The sequence below is a fragment of the Adiantum capillus-veneris genome, chromosome 8, assembly GCF_014529385.1.
Source record: "Adiantum capillus-veneris isolate H3 chromosome 8, ASM1452938v2, whole genome shotgun sequence".
In the NCBI taxonomy this organism is placed as follows: domain Eukaryota; kingdom Viridiplantae; phylum Streptophyta; class Polypodiopsida; order Polypodiales; family Pteridaceae; genus Adiantum; species Adiantum capillus-veneris.
Window position 1 is genome coordinate 48719353 of NC_140938.1, and position 22269 is coordinate 48741621.

A 22269-nucleotide genomic window follows, 5' to 3' on the forward strand; every position below is an offset into this window, starting at 1 on the left:
ACCATATAGATCTGTTGGATTTTCATGCAAGCTCTAGTGTGGATTTGCATGCTCGTCTATCACTAGAGCAAATACGGATGCATGTAGATCGAGTGAGAAAGCTAGTGGACATAGGCTGAGAGAGTCTCTATCCAATATTTATTGTATATACTAGTATTTTGCTAATAAGATCCACCTATCAACACATTATCCTTTAAGTGGGAGTATGTCGGGGTAAATTCAACATGTGCATTGCTCTGGGACCCGATATCACGTGTTTGTGGCCACCCATTGAGTTCATTGGCCGCTAACCTTATTTTGTCACTCTACACTCACTGCATGCGTACCTACACCGCACAGCTTTTGCAATAGTGTGCTCTTTAGTGAGGCTAGCTGGAAGAGACTTCAGCTCATGGATGAAAGGTCTCATGTTGTAAAAAGTCTTGTGGGTTTGGTGAAAAAGACTAGGAAATTTTAAAAAGTACTTACTCATCGAGGAAGTGGAGAAAATTGAGGTAAAGGGCTTGGTACTTGAGTTGTACAAGCCCAATTTGGAGCGAGTGGTATCAAGATGCTAGTCTACAAGGGTAGATAACATTCTTACAAATAAAAGAGGGTGCTCACAAGTTATATGAGAAATTTTTAACATAGTGATGGAAGCTGGTGCATACAAATAACTCATCTTTGAATAGGCAAATATGGATGCACATTAGAGGAAAGCTTTCAATGAGATGCAATAGCTTGAGCATTGGTAGATAGGTTTATGGGTTGTTAATCCATGATGTCATTCTTATTATTTGTGGTATTTTTAATCATGGGTCGGCTTGTTTACCTTGTATGTGCATGATCATCAATTGGGTGATCACCAATGTACTTTAGAAGATAAGGATTCAATGTTGAACGGCCAAGTGTGAGAGCCCGTATGTGAACAAAATGACCCACATAAAAGAAGTTTTTGGGTCATTCTCAAATTTACTAATGCAGCGTGCTCTTACTCTCCTTTATCTTTCCCCTTATCCTCTTTTTGACTGAGTGTACGTGAGCTTGAGAACGAGAGAGAGATGGTGTGTGTGATCTAGCATCGACGATGGTACGGTGCTGGCGAGGTGGTTGAGCAGATGAGGCGAGCTCCTTCTTCACTATAGCAGAAGATTCCCTCTTTGACGGAGACATAGAGAGTGACACACTATCCATACTAGTTGAGCCAAAAAGACTGTGTGCTTGCAACGTTCGTGGCTCGTGCACGATGCATGGCAAGGCCTGCACGTATGACATTTTGGCACAGTTGCAAAAATGCTTTCTGTTCATCAAGCTGTAGATGTAGGTTGTGGTACTACTTTTTGAGGTTGTCTACAAAGGGTGTGTGCTTTGATTTGAGGTTCACTATTTACCATTGTTGATGTGCATTATTCATCATAGTAGTAGGAGAAGATAAGGTTCAATCAACTTTGTGTTTATTTCTAAAGGGCTAAAGCAGGTTTGAAGGACCTCGGAACGTAGTTGAGAGTAGAACTGTATGTTTAAGGTGGTTTTCTAGGTCAAGAAGGCTCCAAAATGGGCCAATCAAAGTGATGGTTTCGAGTGTCTAGAGTGCTAGAATTATGCCTTGGATTGTGGTTCTTGAAGTGCTCTATGGGCTAGTCTAGGTGGCTCCTCAAACGAAGCTATAGGGTGATAGGTATGTCAGTTCTAGTTTGGAGGTGTTACAGACTCCTGACAAACAGGGCAGATAAGAAGTGATGGTCAGAGCTAATGTCAATGGATGGATGTGAGTGATCAAGTTGTGGAGTATGATAGTCTTTTTGGATTGTCAATTGGAGCTCAGATGGGCAACTTATGGTCAATTAAAGATTTATCAGGGCTAGTTGTTGGGGTAAAGGTGCAACTCCTTTTCTCGAGGCCAGACGTTCGAGGTCTGCCCGCCCACCCACATGTGTACATACCATTATTCTTCATATACTGCATTCGTGCACACACAACCTTGCCATAGCTAGTCGACTGCCTCACGCTGGACCTAGAGAGAGAGAGAGAGAGAGAGAGAGAGAGAGAGAGAGAGAGAGAGAGAGAGAGAGAGAGAGAGAGAGAGAGAGAGATGCCTGCACCCCCTAAAAGGATGGGCATCAACCTAGGCATCCTCATGAGGGGAGCTCCCCTCTGCAAACCTGAACAAGGACTGCCCTTGTTAATAGCTCCCTGTCATGGCTTGAGTCCTTGAGAGCCGCCACCCACCACCTTTTAGAGGCTCAGAGAGAGAGAGAGAGAGAGAGAGAGAGAGAGAGAGAGAGAGAGAGAGAGAGAGAGAGAGAGAGAGAGAGAGAGAGAGAGAGAGAGAGAGATCTTCATGGGAGGTTTTTGATTGCAAAGGGGGGAATGCGCTACCTGTCCCTGACTCCTCCCTCCCACTTGCGTCGCCGCGAATCTATGGGTGAAAGCATAGAATGGTGTCTAAATACTTGGTGTCCATGGATGGCACCATAGCTGGGCTTTTAAGTCAATAATTTTTAAAAGAATATAGGTGAGATAACGGACTTCACGACTCCACTACTCGGATTGAAAGACATGGAGCGGTTAGCACGCGTGGACCTCTCCCTCTCTCTCCCTTTCTCTCTCTCTCTCTCTCTCTCTCTCTCTCTCAGATGGCCTCCAATGCCCATCTCCATCTCTCTCTCTCTCCTACTCTCCTGTTCAGAATATGGATGATGGAGACTCCCTTCCTCTCACTTTGGTTCCAGCTCATACGTCCTCACAAGCAGCAATGGAGCTTCTTGAACTCAACAATGCAGCAGAAATGGATTTCAGTTCACTATTACAATCAGGAAGTTTTGTACGACTTCATTCATTTCAAACTACTGTAGACTGTTCCAGAATGGTGGACGACGGGTTTTATGATGAGGCACATGGAATAGACACCATTCATACGTAGGTGCACTCCAAGAGAAAGGCTTGTCTAAATGAGGATGAAATTATTGCAGTGAGGAAGTATGAAGCACAGGCTAAATGTGAGTACAGAAAGCGATGTCGTGCAAGAAAGCAGGTACAGCCAAGCGTCAACATTGGAGTAGAAGATTTTCATAGGGAGGACGTCGATGTACACACAAAGGAAGACAAGAAGCAACATACTATTCATAATATTGTTCAGCACATTGTGAGACAGTTGCATAGTTACGGGAAAGAAGATAAGAATGCAATTCTTCAAGGTGTTTTTAATGATGATAGAATCTTGCCATTCTGTGAAGATTTGTATCTTCCTGCAAATGGCCTTATTTCTGCACTCAAGGTCTCCTTATAGGAATTAAAGATTCCAAAATCAGCTGACGAGATGTTTTGAAAATGAAGCACATTCAGCATGTTGGTGAATGGATTACTGCATGATAATGGGAGCCAAGGTAGAGGTGCTACTCTACATAAAGTGGCAAAGCTATTAAATGTTCATCCAAGGAATTTATATTTAGCTTTGGGTAGACTTGACAGCGATCCTATGTCAAGTACGCTGAGGTTCGACTTATGCAAAAGGAAGTCTGGAAATGCTGGGTCCTTATCGAAGGAATTGAAGCAGACAATTATTACATTTTGGATAGAGCACAGTAGGGTGTCTCCAAACAAGAAAGATACTTGTCGGAAACAATTGGGAAGAAAACATTATCAAGAGCATCCGATACACTTACTTGATGAATCTCAGGTAAACATGTATCATTCTTACAATGAATAACTCTCAAGTGAAACATCTCACTCTTATGAATAGCTACCCATTGGGTGTTATGGAGTTGTGTACATCCTACTATATGTGATATGTAGCCAAGTAATGTGTCAAGATAGTCCATTGTCTCTACCTACGCTATTATGTGTGCTATATTGCACAAGTGTAGCCCAATGTCCCTGTCTATGCTATAAGTGTGCCATGTAAAAGGACTCTATTGTAGTAAGATAGCAACATGTGTGCTATACAGTAAAAGTGTGTGTAAGAATAGCACAATGTTCTTGTCTATGATATGATGTGTGGTATGTGAAAGAGCTATATTACATATTGAGAGCACTATGTGTGCCATATAGCGTTAGTGTGTGTAATAAGAGGCCAATGTCCCTATCTATGCTATTATCTCATAGTATTTCTTGCAGTATGAGTGCTATATAGCATAACTATGTGTAATAATAGCCCGATGGTCCCGTCTATGCTATTATGTGTGCCATGTAGCAGGACTCTATCAAAGTATGACAACATCATGTCTGCTATATAGCAGACATGTGTGTATAATAAGACAATATACCTATCTATGGTATTATGTGTGCTATCAGATTTTATAATATTATGAGAGCACTATGTGTGCTACATAGCAGATGTTAGTGTAATAGTAGCATGGTATCCATGTCTATGCTATTATGTGTGCTATGCAGAGTGTGATATGTGTAATAATAGCACAATATCCCTGTCTATGCTCTTTTGTGTGTTATGTAGAAGAACTGTGTTATAATATGAGAGCACTATGTGTGCTATATAGCAGACGTGTGTGATGTGTGTGTAAGAACAGCTAAAAATCCCTATCTATGCTATTATGTGTTATATAACAAAATTGAGCATGTAATGAAAGCTGAGTTATCTATCTATGCTACTATCTGTGCTATGTAGCATAGCTATATGTATTTATACCAATGCATCTGTAGCTATGCTATTATGTGTGATATATAGAAAAATGGAATTCTAATGCATTTTTTTCCCAAGCAGACAGAGTATTTCTTGAAGTTTAAAGATAGCCATCCACATGTGACAATCGGGCAAAGGTCCTTTGAGAAGCTGAAGCCTTGGTTCGTGCGAAAGTTGAAAGATCGAAATACTTGCTGTTGTGTTTATCATATCAAACTGATGTATCTCAAAGATGCATTTAATGTTATGCGCTCATCTACTTTTGGTTTTCATGGGAGGTCATGTACATGTAAATGCAATGTTTGTAAATCAGATGGGGTGAATGCAGAATGTCTTGCTGTTGAGTACTCGTTTTCAGGGATCACAAAGTTGTGGGAATCATGCGTATGTACAAAGGCTGAGGGGATATGTTCCATAAACACACCTGCTTGATGGGCCAATGCAAAAACTGTGGTGTGGAAAAGCTCAGCCTTTGTCCACGAGAACTTGCAAAGATGACAAAGACAGTTCCACTGCAAGTCTTCGAGGACATTAAAGTTCAAACTAAGCATGTTCTAAGTAAGAGAAAGATGTTGTCACTCAAACAGGTGTCTTTAAGTGAGCTAATAGGGAGGATAAAAGACGACATCGGAATCTTCATCGAGCACAATTTCACTTACAGATGGCAGGCACATCAATACAGAGAATGTTTGAAGGTGTTTCCTTCAGATACCATTATATCTGTAGTAGACTTTGCTGAAAATTACTCGTTCAAAGAGAAAAATGAAGTACAATCCATGCATTGGCATACAGATCAATGCACCATCCTTGTTCACATAACGTACATGCGTGACAACGAAGATGACAGTATTATCAAGCATATGCATTTCTACATCTCCGATGATAGGCAACATGATACGCTATTTGTCCAACATTGTTTTCTTCTTTGTGATCAGTGGCTTAAAGACCAGGGGCTGAATTTCAAGAAGCACTGGGTGTGGTCAGATGGTGCAGCCTCGCTATTCAAGGCTTCAAGGCCATTTTACTTTGTTGCTAGATATTACCAACTAACAGGTACAGAGATGACATGGAATTTTTTTGGCTCTGGCCATGGCAAGGGGGAGCATGATGGCGCTGGCGCTGTGATAAAGAGAGCCCTTACACATGAACAACTCAAGAGTAATGGAGTTGTTCTTAGGAAAGCTGCAGACGTGGTTGCATTTTTTACGAGAACAATGTCCAATGCTGCATGTAGCTCTTATGCACAATCCACTAAAGCAGGTCCTACTATAAATAGGAAATTTTGTCTAGTAAAAGAGACAGAAGTGGACATGTCTAATCTATGGGGTTGTGAGAGAGTACCAGGATCTCGATCACTCCATTGCATTTCAGGATTTTGTTGTCATGATCCTACTCAATTATGGACTAGGCGGCTTTCTTGTTTTTGTGATGCTTGCATGAAGGGCCATTGGAGGACTTGTTCCAGCAAATCATATGCAAGAAAGTGGACACATAAGGCATTGAAACCACTCTCTAAGGTAGCAGAAGAGACTGAGGTACCAGAAGATGAAGCTGCAATGTTTGAGGGATCCCAGGATATGCTGAGTGAGTATCTCATTGAAGGTGATAACTTTGCAGTCAATGCAGACGCTGGCAATGCAGAAGGTGTAGAGTTATTTCTTTTGAGATGTACAAAGAGAAAATGGATGACAGATTGCATCTTAAGAGATAAGTGGAAAAACAAATGTGATAAAAACACTTATGTTGTCACAGGGTGTTATTATCAATAGCAAGAGGGGGACCCAAATCACTACACTCTACTTGATGATAGGGGAGTTACTAACCTGTACTCTCACCTTGTTCGGGCAATCAAGTTTGACATGCATTTGGTAGATGCTACCTCAAAGACATATTATTTATCTCTGGAACTACATGAAACCATTTACAATGCCATGCCCTATGAAGCAGCATGATACCTATTTAACAGGCTTATATTATGTTCTATATAGCCTTCACCATTCAGTACCTCATTACACATGTCCATTGTGCTATGTATCACATAGCACACAACCACACAGAGCACATAGCATAGAATCACACACATTTCAGATAATGAGGTTACTATCGTGAACATGTTGCACCTTGAAAAAAGTTAGCCAAGATATTTTTCGGAAACGATTGGGAAGAAAACATTATCAAGAGCATCCCATTCACTTTCTTGATGAATCTTGGGTAAACATGTCTCATTCTTACAATCATCTCACTTTTATGAATAGCTACCCATTGGGTGTTATGGAGTTGTTTACATGCTACTATATGTGATATGTAGCCAAGTAATGTGTCAAGATAGTCCATTGTCTCTACCTAGGCTATTATGTGTGCTATATTGTACAAGTGTGTGTAATAATAGCCCAATGTCCCTGTCTATGCTATAAAAGGACTCTATTGTAGTAAGATAGCAACATGTGTGCTATACAGTAAAAGTGTGTGTATCACATAGCACAATGTTCCTGCCTATGATATGATGTGTGGTATGTGAAAGATATTATTACATATTGAGAGCACTATGTGTGCCATATAGCGTTAGTGTGTGTAATAAGAGGCCAATGTCCCTATCTATGCTATTATGTCATAGTATTTATTGCAGTATGAGTGCTATATAGCATAACTATGTGTAATAATAGCCCGATGGTCCCGTCTATGCTATTATGTGTGCCATGTAGCAGGACTCTATCAAAGTATGACAACATCATATCAACAAAATAAAATTACATCATATCACCAAAATAAAATTACATCATTCAATCATTAAGTTTAGAGAACTTTGAACCGGTCAGTTTTTTGTATAGTAATCGCAAGTACATTTAGTGCGCAAAATGCTGTATACATGATTCCATAACCACAATCAACCTTCCCTACATACTTCTCGTTGACTTCTATAGTGGCTGATGACACGAGCAGACACTATGTCCGAAGGATTTTCAAACTGGTTCATCTTTGCATAAGCATTAGGACTGGGTGAGACTGTCCACTTGACTAACCAAGGGAACAATGTGCTAACCAGGTAAATTGGGGACTGACAAATATCTACTGGTTCAAATGAAGCAGGACAGACCCAAGTCCCGGGAGGGTTGAGCAGACACTTGTAGAGTGTGTCATCCACCACCAGTGTATTATCAAAGTTGAACTTAGGATGGTGCTTCCAAAAGTATTTCAAACACTTGAAAAATATGGGCTTTGCGTTATCTCTACATGGAGGGATCCCAGGAACTTCATTTAGATTGAAGCTCGCCTCTCTACACCCCTCTTGACCGATAATATCGAGGAAATGATGTTTGTTCAGCCTAGGAAAGCATGCACTCAAAGCAAGTGCTAGATTGTCCTGGGTCATGCAACTCCATAGTGCAACTTGTGCTCTTTGCAGCAGTGCATGCAAAAAGATTGATGCATTGGGCCTGACCACATATTCAAATTGCATCTTTTCTGTAGCATTTGGCCCAGTGACTACCTGATACCTTGATCTTGCCCAATCAGGAATACTGCTTCTCACTATTCATTTGTAGAAGGAGACCTTATACCTCCTTATGAGAAGCCCATTCACATCCAGTATGATGCATAAATTTTCCCTTCTCTTCTTGTCCTCAAAAGATGCAGGAGGCAGTGCAACAATCTGTACTGGCATTACCACAAGACACGGCCTCTCTTGCCTCTCATATTCATGTCCATTTTTGGCCTCTTTGTCATTCTTTGTACCTGCCTCATTTGTATCTGTAGCAGCCACTCGACCCATAGGGACCTCTGGACTTTTACCTTTGGTATTCCCAACATTGGGATCTGTACAAGACTCAGTTGTATCATGTGCAACTGCCTCTTCGTGTCCACAACAGCCATGAAAGGTTCTCCCATTGCCTCTCCCGATTGAGCTGCTCTGTCAGTGGGAACCTCTGTGCCTTTCCCTGCCTCATTGTTTTGCTCTATACATGCCTCGGTTGTATTATGTGTATTTTCCTCTTTCATGTCCGTAGCAGCCACAAGAACTTCTCCCATTGCCTCTCCCGATTGAACTTCTCTGTCGTATGCCTCAGCTGTGTCGGTAGAAGCCGCGGCATCACCGTTACCCACTGCTGAGCCTATTCCAGGTACTCTCTTAGTGAGGTCCTCCTCACCCAAGCCTCCCATATCTTCAACAGCGGAATCTGTACCCCTTGCCTCCTCTGCATCAACAATGCCATCAGCTGCATCACTTGGACAGACCACCTCGGCTTGAGCTGTGACATCATTTGCACCCAATGCCTCACGTGTTCCAGCTTCTCTCTCAATGAGGACCTCCTCACCCATGCCTCTGGTATCCTCAACAGTGGCATCTGTACCCATAGGCACAACTGCATCAAGAAGGGCATCCATGACAGCATGAACAATACTTTCTGTTCCACCATCATTAACATTACCATCAGCAACAGCATCTGTGCTAGCATTAACTTCCATAGCATCCACAATGTCATTTGTGCAGGCATCAACTACCGTAGCATCAGCAATGGCATCTGTGCAGGCATCAACTGTGGTAGCATCATCAATGGCATCTGTGCCAGATTCAATAGTGGCATCTGTATCCATAGGTACAACTGCATCAAGAAGGGCATCTATGATAGCATGAACAATACTTTCTGTTCCTCCATCATTAACATTGCCATCAGCAGCAACATCTGTACCCATAGGTACAACTGCATCAAGAAGGGCATCTATGATAGCATGAACAATACTTTCTGTTCCACCATCATTAACATTGCCATCAGCAACAACATCTGTGCTAGCATCAACTTCCATAGTATCCACAATGTCATTTGTGCGGGCATCAACTACTGTAGCATCAACGATGGCATCTGTGCAGGCATCAACTGTGGTAGCATCATCAATGGCATGTGTGCCAGATTCAACAGTGGCATCTGTACCCATAGCCACAAATGCATCAATAAGGGCATTTATGACAGCATGAACAATACTTTCTATTCCACCATCATTAACATTGCCATAAGCAACAGAATTTGTGCGAGCATCAACTTCCATAGCATCTACAATGTCATTTGTGTAGGCCTCAACTAGCGTAGCATCAGCAATGGCATTTGTGCATGCATCAACTACCATAGCATCATCAATGGCATCTGTGCCAGATTCAAATGTGGTGGGGGTGGGTAATGTACCCTTTTCAAGTTTAGCACGGTCAACATCTGTATGCACATCATCATGCACAACCTGCACATCAACTGCATTAGGCACATTTGGAAAAAATTCAGCAGTACTAGTAGGTGTGCAAGGATCAACTGTATCAAAAGACTCTTTTTTTTTGCCTGTAACCCCCCTGGAAGTTGTAGCACCCCCTCTTGGATTCTTCATATGATAAGATTGAGCCAGTGAACCTACAGACCCCTCAACTGTATCAAAAGACACTTTTTTTTTGCATGTAATCCCCCTAGAAGCTGTAGCACCCCTTCATGGATTCGTCACAGGATAAGACTGATCAAGTGAACCTACAGACCCCTCATCTAGAAACCCTGAAGAGCAAGTGCGTCTCATGAAAGTTCCTCTTTTTTCAGCTTCTTGATTATCTACGACAAGAGAAAGTAGATACATATTACTAAACATGTACATAAAATAAATCAAATAGTTTGCAACTACTTGATGCAAAGAATTAAGAGACATGTCACTAACAAATTCCATTACTTGATTCATCAATGAGCATGGATACAATAGGGGTGCAATGGATTGCACATGCCTTCTAAAGACATCTTCTAATTGCATGAAGTTACAACAAAAACACACTCATTGCTTTGCATTTGGTTTCTTTCTCTTCCTAAATGAATCAAGAGGTATATCCATTGTGGGACTTCCACCTAAGTTCTTGGGAGTATTTTTCTTGCGCTTAGGTGTTGGCTTCTTCCCCGCTGGAGGGGGTGTTTCTTTCACCGCATCTGCAACTGTCTCATCTGATGCTTCATCTCTAGTGTCCACACTTGGTGATGCTTTGGCACTCAACGGAGAACGCAACAGTCTTCTTGGAGTTAGTTGTTGCCTAGGTGATTTGACTGCAGAAGACTTGGCTTTCAAGATGTCTTCAACTACTCCACGTACTGCATCCCGCACGGCAGACTCCGCTTCAAGGCCAGGCTGCATCCCTGAGGTAATCAGGCCATTCTTCCTTGTGGAATGCATCGTCTTGTTGGAGCAAGCATGCGATGATTGTTCTACAAAGCAAGCTATTTACAAAGTCTCACTTGGAGTATTCCAAAACACACACATAAATACTGATTTTAGTACCTACTAGTGGCCTGCGTAGAGACTATCTCTGTTTTTGTCCTGAATGATTCTTGTATACAGGTCTCTGGTGCGATGTCTGTACCTGCAAATGATTTCATTAAATGAAAGAGTTTAAACTACCAATGGAAAGTGGGCCTGCAATAGTAGTAGTAAATAATTGACACAATTACTACCTGCACTTGATTCTTTCATCTCACTCTTCACCTTTAGACCAATCATATGCTTAGCTCTAGGGGGAACAGACATGTTGCAATCTAGTGCAACACAATAGCCATATTCCCTACATACATGCGTGAAGCATAGCATATGGTACACATGGGTGCAAGGCAGGGAGAATACATCCAAGCTTCTGGCATCGAACGGGAATCCACATCCTACACAATGGTAGAACCCATTAAGTGCCACCTCGCTAATGCTTTGCTTAAAAATCCACAGGAGGAAAAGGCTTCATCAAACTGGCTCCCACGTTATGTGAAGTCCTCTCCATGGTAACACAAAATTTAAAGTGCTCTGACTCCTGTGCTATGTTGGTCTCTACTTCTGCAAGTAGTGCCTGTGAAACAAAGAAGACAACACATCTAATTTAAGTCTCAATAACCCAACAAAAGCAGATTGCTGAAAAGAATAGGCACCATGAATGTTATCCCTTATTTGCAATACCACATATAAGACAAGCACGTACTCTATATGATATAAACACAAGCTTGATGTGGTATATGATATGCATTGTGCTATATAGCACATAGCACAGTCCAAGTATAATGTGCTATAAGTGCTACATAGAGTATGCACTGTAGATCATAGCAGAGAGACTTTTTAAAGTACCAGATATAGCCCAAACATTTTCTCTATATGCTATATAGCACAAGCTTGTTGGGTATATGATATGTAGTGGGCTATATGAGACATAGCACATAGCATATAGCAAAAATATTGTGCTATTAGAGATGTGCTATGTAGCACATAGCAAAAATAGAGATTGTGCTATATAGCACAATTCACTATTCCACACACTCCAGGGCTATATTGTGAACATATAACACACAATATGTGCTATTTAGCACATAGCACATAAAAAGATTGTGCTATGTAGCACATGTCAATATTTAACACACACTTCAGGGCTATACTGTGAGCATATATCATACATGTATGCTATATAGCACATATTACACATGTCCATTGTGCTATGTATCACATAGCACATAACCACACAGAGCACATAGCATAGAATCACACACATTCCAAATAGATGAGGGTACTATTGTGAACATGTTGCACCTAGATTGAACTATAAAGCACATAGCACATAACCACACATAGCATATAACCACCCACTCCATGAAGATGATGGCTATGTTGTGACCATATAGCACATATTTTGTGCTATATAGCACATAGCAGAAATAGAATATGCTCATACAGTACATAACCATACAATCCATAACACTCTAACCACATAACCACATGGAAGTGAACCACATACTCCAAAACAAAGTGAAGCACATGTAGGAGGGTATGCACCTTTGCTTTAGCCACATTGGCTTCTAATTCAGCAACGTTCTCTCTAGTAGTACTCAAGAACTGTCCAATCAAATCAATCAGGCGTTGTCGAGCTACAGGGTCTTGCACGCAATCAATCTCCATTTGCAACTTTATGGCCAAAGTGTTTGAGCTTTGAGCACCCTCAACCCTATGCAATTCTCTGACTTGATCCTCTACCTGCTTCTTTGCACCCTCAAGTCTTGACTTATAGTCTTGCAATCTGCCCTCTGTAATATTCTTCATTTTTGCAAGTGCCCTGCTATCCTCCTCTGCCAATTGTACCAGGCATCCTCCTGTAGGCACGCTTGACAATGGTACAGATGTACCTTCTATTTTCAATGATGATCTGGTAGAGGCAGCAATGGTTTTGGAACCTCTCCCTCTACCACTCGTCTGCTCTTCCCACCTCTTGATCTTTTTTTGCAAGTTGTGTCTTTATTCTGAGGCTCTCATTGCCCTCTCTGCAAAGATAGCCCAAGAAATTTGATGTTTGCCAGATTCATTGTAGTTTTCCAATGCAAAGGCCTTTGCAAATTGAGTCACTACTTCATACATGAAGGGACCCTCCTGGTAGACATCCCAGTGTCTCCACACAAGCTTTTGTAAGAACTTTGACCGAGCATGGTATGCCTTCACTTTCTTCTGGCTACCCGAAACAGGCTTTGGGCATATAAAGACAGCTTCCCAGTCCTCCTCAAAGATGTCATTGTTTCTTGTCAAGCTACGCGGATCAACTCCCTCCAATGGCAATCCACGCTCCATATGAAATTCCTCGGCAAGACGACAAAACTTCGTATGCAAAGGTGGTTCGATGTTCCTAACTAGACTGCTGCTTGCTTGAATCGGATGCTTTGAGGAAGGTGCCATGATGCAGTCTCAAGTGATATACCTGCACATCATCCAATGAACTCATGAGATGTGGTGTGCCCTCGCTTATCATCCCTGCTAAAAAGAAACAAGAACTTCATGGGCCTGCTCTTGTAAGCAGGGCATTCAAGGTGATGTGCTATGGGATTTGCCCCAAGATTGCATGCAGCTTGTGGACTAGCAAATTACCTTGGGAGTCTATGTCCTCTCATGCAGCCAGCAGCAACATTAGTTTTTGCTCGCCTCTTGTTGCAAATGAGCAAGGTGTGGCACTCATGCAACTCCAAATGCAGCTTAATGTAGCTAAATGATCCCAGGTTGGGCGCGCGTGCTCAAGCAGTAGAGAGTGTACATGTTCAATGGGAGAGACATACCTTGAAGAGAAGAGGGCGTTTACTGCAATCGTCCTTGAAGCAGCCAAGCTTGCACAGTAGAAGCTCCAAGCACAGTAGACCTTGAGCACGCGCGCGCGCGCGTGCGAGAGAGAGAGAGAGAGAGAGAGAGAGAGAGAGAGAGAGAGAGAGAGAGAGAGAGAGAGAGAGAGAGAGAGAGAGAGAGAGAGAGAGAGAGAGAGAGAGAGAGAGAGAGAGAGAGAGGGGGGGGGGGGGGGGGGCACGGTGTTTGAAACTGCCAACTACTCATGAAACAAAGTGGGTGTGTGAAGGCTGAATTTTTCAATATAACATTTTTTAGAATATAAATTTGGACGTCTGAAATATGGCACCAGTGACCACACCCCCAATGTCATGCTATGCTATTTAATTATATCACATATATAGCTTTCCACCTATTCATGCTTTCACCCCTCTACCCTTCGCTCCAAAGGATCACCTGGAGATTCCAAATTTTTAACAACTTTTTTGAAAGAGCTCTCTCTCTCTCTCTCTCTCTCTCTCTCTCTCTCTCTCTCTCTCTCTCTCTCTCTCTCTCTCTCTCTCAAAAAGGAGGCAGTAAGAGTAAACCACCTCGATTGGATATAGGGCTAGACAACATGAGCGCGAATCATATATCAAGACAGCTCTTAGGCCTCTGTCACACACATATGCATGGACGTGTGTGAGGTTGGGTGGCAAAAGATGATTGGAAGAAGACATCATCCGCAGCTCCTTAAAATCTCCCACAGTAGACCCCTCACCCGTCACTACTTCATGGTGGACATTCACAAAACCAGTGGTGGGAGACCACGTGAAAGGTTTGAGCCTTCAACCTAATCCGAAGCAGACGAAACCTCCTCCAACTGGGATGCTTCCATTTGACTGAATTTTTTCTAAAAGTTTAATACATAAAATGTGTTTGCTTCTTGTGATAGGGAGAGCACCCAAGTCATCTTCTTTTAGCTTCGTTCATCACCTGTGTCTGCCTGACAAGGGCCTTACAAAGGCCCTAGAAGACTGCAACTGTTGCTACAAAAGTGCTCCCAAATAACCAAGCAAACAAAAATTGGAGTGTTAGTTATGCTAGCCTATGTTGGGACTAGTGTGCAAAGAAAGTAGCAGCCCGCAACCTTCACTGTATTGGTAGAGCAGCGCATGCAGTGGCTAGAGGAGGCAGACAGGGTGGTGACAAAATCCCGTGAAGTGTACATGCACAGTCCCCCTCCCCCTCCCCCCACCCCCTCTCTCTCTCTCTCTCTCTCTTTCTCTCTCTCTCTCACTCTGTGTGTGTGTGTGTGTGTGTGTGTGTGTGTGTGTGTGTGTGTGTGTGTAACGGAATTGATATTTTACTATCTAGTGCAAATGACAAGTGGAAAAGGCTTAACCGAGAAAAGGCCTTTGTGAAAAGATATACATTTTATTATTCAAGTGCTCTTTATTATGAGCTTTGTCCATTTATGACCGACTGTCCAGTTTATACTCACTTTGACCATTCAAACAAATCTATAAAGTAAATACGTGCAAGAGGGAAATGGTCACTCTTGCACGGGGGGAGATTGCACCCAATGCTTGTGTCTTTGTTCTCTCCTCTCCTCTCTTCTCTCGCGGTTCCGACATAGCACTCCGTTCTAGGAGGTGCGCCTGCACGTTACTCTCTTGCTCTCTCCCTCGGTCTCTGTCTCTCTATTCACGTACAGTCTCGACTATGTGCTATGCGATTAGTCACGTATGCAATTTCATGGGTTTATCACTTGTAGCATGTCGTTCTTGGCATTTTGCAGGGCGTGTGATGCTTCCGTTTGTAGCAGTGGTATCAGAGCACGGGGCTACGATTTGGATAACAAACAACCTAGGCATCCAAGTAACAATCCATGATTTACCTCCAAGGAATATAGATCCTTGCAATTTTGCACTATAGATAAGTTCCATAACCTCATCAACTCCATTAAATTTTGTTGTTTTATCTCTTTTTGATTTTTTTAAAAAAAAGTCTTCAAGGATCTTAATATTAATCTTTCATCATTTTGAGAGGGTTAGTGTAATCATATTAGTTATACATAATAAGTATCCGCCCGGTGTTTGTTATAAGAATACTTATGCCATGATTGTTTTATATTATAGATTCGGTTTAGGAAATCAAGTGGGAATATGGGATTAGTAGTAGTAATAATAATAATATAGAATAAAATATAGACATAATTAGAGAGATTATCAAGTTACTAGGAATTGATCGGCTATGTCTTGCATTACAAACTTAAGAAGAAGAAGACTGTTAATATAATAGGTATGCGAATCCGATGGGTAGTAGAAGAAAGAAGGAGAAGAATGGAAAAAAATAGAAATAAAAGAAACCCGAGAGATCCCATGGATCAACATCAACAAAACCTCAAGACCTTGGATCTACAAAGGAGTTTGAGCACGAAGCTAGGTTGACAAAATAAATTTCAATGCCATTGGAGACATTTCGTGCAGTGGGAAACACTGCTTAGGGGCCTCTAAAATTAATTGTCGATCGTCTAAATTATCTGGGAGTTCTTGCATCTGACACAATGAAAATCGGACACACTCCATACTCTGCCAAGTTCTATGTTGTTTGCGAGCTTCAGGGCATAGCATGCAGAAAACCCCTGTGAAGAGCTACCTCTACCATCCAACCCACATACCCACAGTACAAATGCATGGACGAGGAGATACCACCCATCCACCACCTCTGCTCACACACACACAAGCCTCAACCACCTGCGATTTGGCTCATGCAACACAACGTGCAACCACCAAATTCTCTCTCTCTCTCTCTCTCTCTCTCTCTCTCTCTCTCTCACACACACACACACACACACACACACACACACACACACACACACACACACACACACACACACACACACACACACACACACAAACATCGCTATTGTGTGTTGCACCTCATCCACCTTATCTCAAAAGCTTTGTCTACATAGAATTTGAATTAAAAATCTTAACAAAAAGATAAAAACTCTCAACTCAAAGAAGAAGAGCGATGTAATCGATGACCCACTTTTAGTGAGATGGGGCCTTCATGACTTGCTTGAGGGTTACTCCAATTATTCTAGTTTAGGAGTCGGTAGAACGAGCATTCCAACCAATGATCACACATGCATAGAGCGTTGCAAGAGGAACTATCTGGTGAGGGGTCTAAAAGAGCACAAGACTGGTGGGCTGGACCCTTTGTGCACAGATATCTGGTCAGCTGAAGGGGCAACCCAAAATGACTATGATCTGAAATCAAATTGCGATTATGATTTTGGACCTGATAGTGAGGATGAGGGTGTTCCAAATATTTCATATGCTTTTGATACTTATGCTGGCTAAGTAAAAAAAAAAGGTTAATGCATATGGACTCAGTCCCTCATGTCCCAAGAATCAATGGGGAGATTCCAACCATTGATGATGCACCTGTTTCTCACCAGCAATTACTAGATAGGCAAAATATTAATTGTGATACAACAATTGAAAATTTACAGTCCCCTTAATCTTTGATCTTTTAGTGTTGGCCAGTTTGCTCACACGTTATTAACAATGTTGTTGTAGATATTATAGCCCTGCAATAATTAATTATAACCAGCACACATTCATAACCTTAGTTTAGATTTTCATATATTAGTCACCCTGCTATTTTTGCATGATCATTATAGGAATCAAACATACTTTTCCCTCAGACCGATGGTTACACTTTAAGTTTGTCATTGCTCAACACTACAAGAGGTTGTGTGCTCTTGTGACGCTGTTAGCGACGGAAATACACTGGGTTTTTATAACCCCCAATGTCGCTAAAACCGTCGCTACGAGCGTCGCTATATGCATCGCTATAGGCGTCGCTAAAAGCGTCGCTATATAGCGACGCTCATAACGACGCATATAGCGACGGTTACACAGAAGACTATAGCGACGCTCATAGCGACGCTACAGAGCCATAAATAGCGACGCTTATAGCGACGCCCGAGAGATTTTTTTTTGGTGGCAGGGCATTGAATGCCCTGCCACCCATCAACCATATTGTACTTGATTCACTTTTTAAAAAAAGTGCAAGGGTAGATAATAGACCCAAAATAGTCACCCACAAGACGCATTGTTTGCAAAATTGACAATTGTACACATCATAGGCAAAATGAATTGATTGGCAAATGTAATAATGACAATTGTACAACATCATAGGCATAAAGAATTGATTGGCAAAAGGAACTGCGGTGACAAATGTAATAATATACATGGTTCAAAAAGACGTATAAAATCCGTCTCATGATACATAAGCTATGAGAAACCCTAAACTAATGCTATCTAGCTACGGCTAAACTGACGTCGTCTAGTCAGACGTCTCATCGCGTCCAAGCGGCGTATCTGTCGGATTCTGCAAAAAAAGACAATAAGACAGCTTTCAGTAAGTATAAACATATAACGACATTTATAAAACAATACAAAAAATAAAAAAGAGTAAACCCTAATACTAACCATGCCGCCGCGAGAACTGAGAATGTCCATCAGGGCGTTTAAGCCCTTCCTGCCTACGTACTCGCGCTCGTACAGTGTGGGATCACGTCCTGTCATCGACCACTGTCAAAACATACAAAGATTTCATTATGTTAGAATTAAAAAACTCATAAACCCTAAACTATCGAACATAAAGAGCAATGTGAAAACACTTACAAAATCGGCCTCAAATGATGCCCATCCACCGCTCCCCAAGTGGTGCGAGCTCCCTGCCTCTACTCGCGCTCTGGCTGCATCCTTTTGTTGCTTCCACTTGTCGGGATTCTCGCGCACTGCTTTCTTCGCATTCTTCCAATCTTCTTTGGCCAGCCAATCTGGCCTGTTCCACCCATTCTTGATTGCTTTTTGCACTTCGGAACACTTGTGTTTGCAGTATTCGCGCATTCGAATCTTCATCAGGTCTTCATTGAAGCGCTGATCCCGTGTTGGAACGGGAAACTCATCATGAAGTATGCTGATGACTCTGTTTTTTAAATCACTTGGTACTTCACTCCATTTGTTTAGTATGTAGTGTCTAAACAGCTGAGAGCAAAGACCACGCATGCGCGAGATCACCTTCTTGCCGTCATCATCCATGATGATGCCGCCGCTGATGTCGACGGAGTAAGGCAAGCCCTCTGGCCGGTGACGCGTGAACCTGGGTGTCCCGGCAGGGGTCTCTAGCGGCGTGTCGATGGGGGTACGGATGTCAGGTGTCTCCACCGGCGTCTGGGCCCCGAAGCGAGGAGTGTCGAGTGGGGTGGCTCCTAGCGGAGTAGGTAGAGGTGTGTAGCTTCTAGGAACAGTCAGCCGTGCAAAACCTGGCGTAGATGGCGATGCTGTGGCTGGTGTGGGGGCGGGCAAAGAAGGGGAGGGTAAAGAGCCTCGTCGAACACGAGGCGGTGTGGAGGCATCGGTGGCGGAATCCCCACAACAACCGCCACCGCCACCACTAGAGCGCCGGTGTCTAGACGAGTGTGAAGCTCGTCTCGTCGACGCCGAAGCTTCGGAGCGCGCCGAATGCTCCGAAAGAGAGGGAGATGCGGATGGAGTAGGAACGCGCGATGATGCGCCAGAGCGATGACGCTCCACGTACCACTGTCTCTGCTGCGGTGACAAAGAAGAAAGAAACTCCTCATCATCCATACCTGCATTAAACACACGAATATTTAAACTTAATATTGAATGAATAGAGTAGACAATGACGCAAACACCATTAAATACAATGACGTAATGACGCATATAAATACAATGACGCAATGAATTGAGTGATAGAAGAGGCAAGTCGAAAACTCAGAATTTTCAATCAAAAGATGTGAGCGCGAGTAGAAAAGAGCGTTATACACCATGGAAGGTACTTAGAGAGCCAGAGCTTTTACAACACGGAGCAAAATTGTTCAAATACAATATTTGTGGCTTTAAGAGATCTCTCTCTCATCCTCGCATAACTTAGCATAACTTCCTATATCTATATAGAGCTCTCCGTTTAAACAGATATCCTCTGTTTCATTTTGTAGCTCCTCTGCATGCACCCCATATAGAGTAGTAGCATCTTGATGCTCGTCTGGCACCACCGCAGCGGCTTCTGATTGAGCATCTTCTCTGATCTCCTCCATTGATGTTGTTGTGATTGGCACATGGTAGCCTTCATACGTCCTTGCACTACAAGGGGCTACCTCTATGACGTACCACCAGTTTGATGTAGACTTTGTAGGATGAAATATTACCTGCCAGAGCCACATAACTTACATGAGAGCTTTCAAGCACATAACTTGTAAAAGGGGGATGTTAACTATTTACATACTTACTTGTTCACAATGCTCGGGTAGTACGAAAGTGTCTCTTAGGTCAGTCCATTTCTTAGTAGAATCCACCTCAAGAAAACCAGACTCTCCTCTACTCACAGTAGCGTTGCGACCCTCCATGATTATCTTGAACCATTGCACGTCGAACAAGTCGACAAAAAATCCTGTGTAATCGATCCTCAAAATCTCTTGCAGCGTGCCGAAGTAAGTGAGTTCCGCCACCACAGGATCTGCATCAGAGGAACGTCGTCGACTAGACTGTTCAAATTTTGCCATGATTCCACAATCTTGAGTAAAACGCTTTTTGTCGATTCGTTCCACCCTAAAATGTCGACCTTTACACCATGCTGCTGTGCATGACTTATACTACAACGAACAAAGATTATGAGTGGCCGTTCAAATGTTTATAAATAAAGTCACTTTCTAGTCGTACATTGCAAACTTACCTTGGTCGCGCAACCTCGAGAGTACTCCCACTCTTCTTCAGTCACTTCGTCACCGCATTGTTGTGCGCTTTTCAATTGGTTGTGCAACCATCTTAAGCTCATGAAGGTTGGTAGGCTCTCCAGAACCGCTGGATAGTGCATCGGTGGTCGTCTTCCCCATCTCCACTCGATTCGTGCCCTTTGTCGCTCTTGCTTTGCATCCTCATATTGTGAAATCCACTTTTGCATCACTGGATTGTGAAGCATGCAAAATCGGTTGATTTTAGCCTCTAGATCTTCCGTCATCTTCTTCTCAACACCGAGATTGCACATGACAATCCCAGATATGCGCTCATCATCTATGGTTCGCCATAGCGTGTCCCGGGATTTATCAAATCCGTCTAGCCACTCTCCAATGTACACTAGGGACTCTGATACCAACCAACCTTCTGCCATGCTACCCTCCGGACGTGCCTTTTGACACACATATCCCTTAAGCGTTTTCATGAAACGCTCTAAGAAGAACATCCATCTGGAATGAACTGTGCCAGCTATTTCCACCTCATCAACTATGTGAACAAGAAGATGCACCTGAATGGTTAGCATTGTAGTAGGAAAATGTTTCTCAAACATGCACACAAGCTCCGCAGCATTTAGTTTGGCGAATGGTATGGAGTCTACGTTGATCTCCTTTTGTGAGATCCATTGCACCAGCTTTGCAAGTTTGTAGATTGTGTTACGGATGTCGAGAGACAAACATCCCTCAATGGCAACCGGTAAAATAAACTGTAAAGTATGTGCAGCAATGATATTAAAGTCCACATTTGATGCAATGATATTAAAGTCCACTATGAACGTACCTGACACATTTTATGCCAATCGTGTGACTTCAAACTGGTAAGCTTTCCTTCTTTAGTAAAACACGTTCGGAGCGAGTGCATTACGCTAGTGGGGGTCCGCAAAGATCGAATGGTCTCTTTTACTTTGCGTTCTTGGGCTCCTGTGAAAATCCATGGTGCTTTAGGGAGTTTTATCGATCCATCAGACGCTGTTTGCGGCCAATATTGCTCCATACGATCCACATTTCTAAGGTCAACTCTGGCTCCCAAAGTATCTTTCTTGCCGGTCAGATGGTCCCATAGTAGATTACCCACATTCTTGAATATGTGCATTGGATCGAGCAAGTGATTGATCATGAGTCGGGGCCAGTATGGTAACTCGTACCATAGAGATAGTCTCTTCATCCCTGGAGGCAATCCGTCATCGCACATCTCCTTCTGCTCTAACCATGCTTGTGCAGACATCCTTGGTGGCTCTCTTCCCAAAAAGCCGTCGCGTAACACATGATTCTCTGGAAGATACGCTTGATGACCTTCGTAGATTTGCTTCTTCAGTGAGGGTGCCCTACGTGCATTCAGTCTAGGTCCACATGTGACACATGCTCTGTATCCGCTTGTTTGAAGCCCTGCATGTATACACATGATAATAGATCAACTATGGGAAAAAACAAGATTTACAGTGTCTGAGTGAGGAGTGTCAATAGATCACCTGAGCATTCTTTTAGCCCGGGATAGTCATGCATGGTCCACATTAGAATGCCTCTGATCAAAGCATTCCGTCGTCCTGTGTGTCGGCTCATATCCACCACCTCTATGCCAATCCACAATTGTTGTAGCTCTTCCAATAGTGGACGAAGATACACATCCATATTCCCCACTTTATATCGCCCTGGCACAATCAAGCTTAGCCATAGGTGCCCCTTCTTCGTAGTCAACCATGGGGGAATGTTGTAGTTGACGATGACAACGGGCCATACACTGTAAGATGTTGATCTTTGA

General features: G+C 42.7%; 1 pseudogene; it reads left to right on the forward strand.

The window, feature by feature from the left end:
• Positions 1-1741: 1741 nt before the first annotated feature.
• Positions 1742-17207, forward strand: LOC147452102 (uncharacterized; annotated as a pseudogene).
• Positions 17208-22269: the final 5062 nt, after the last annotated feature.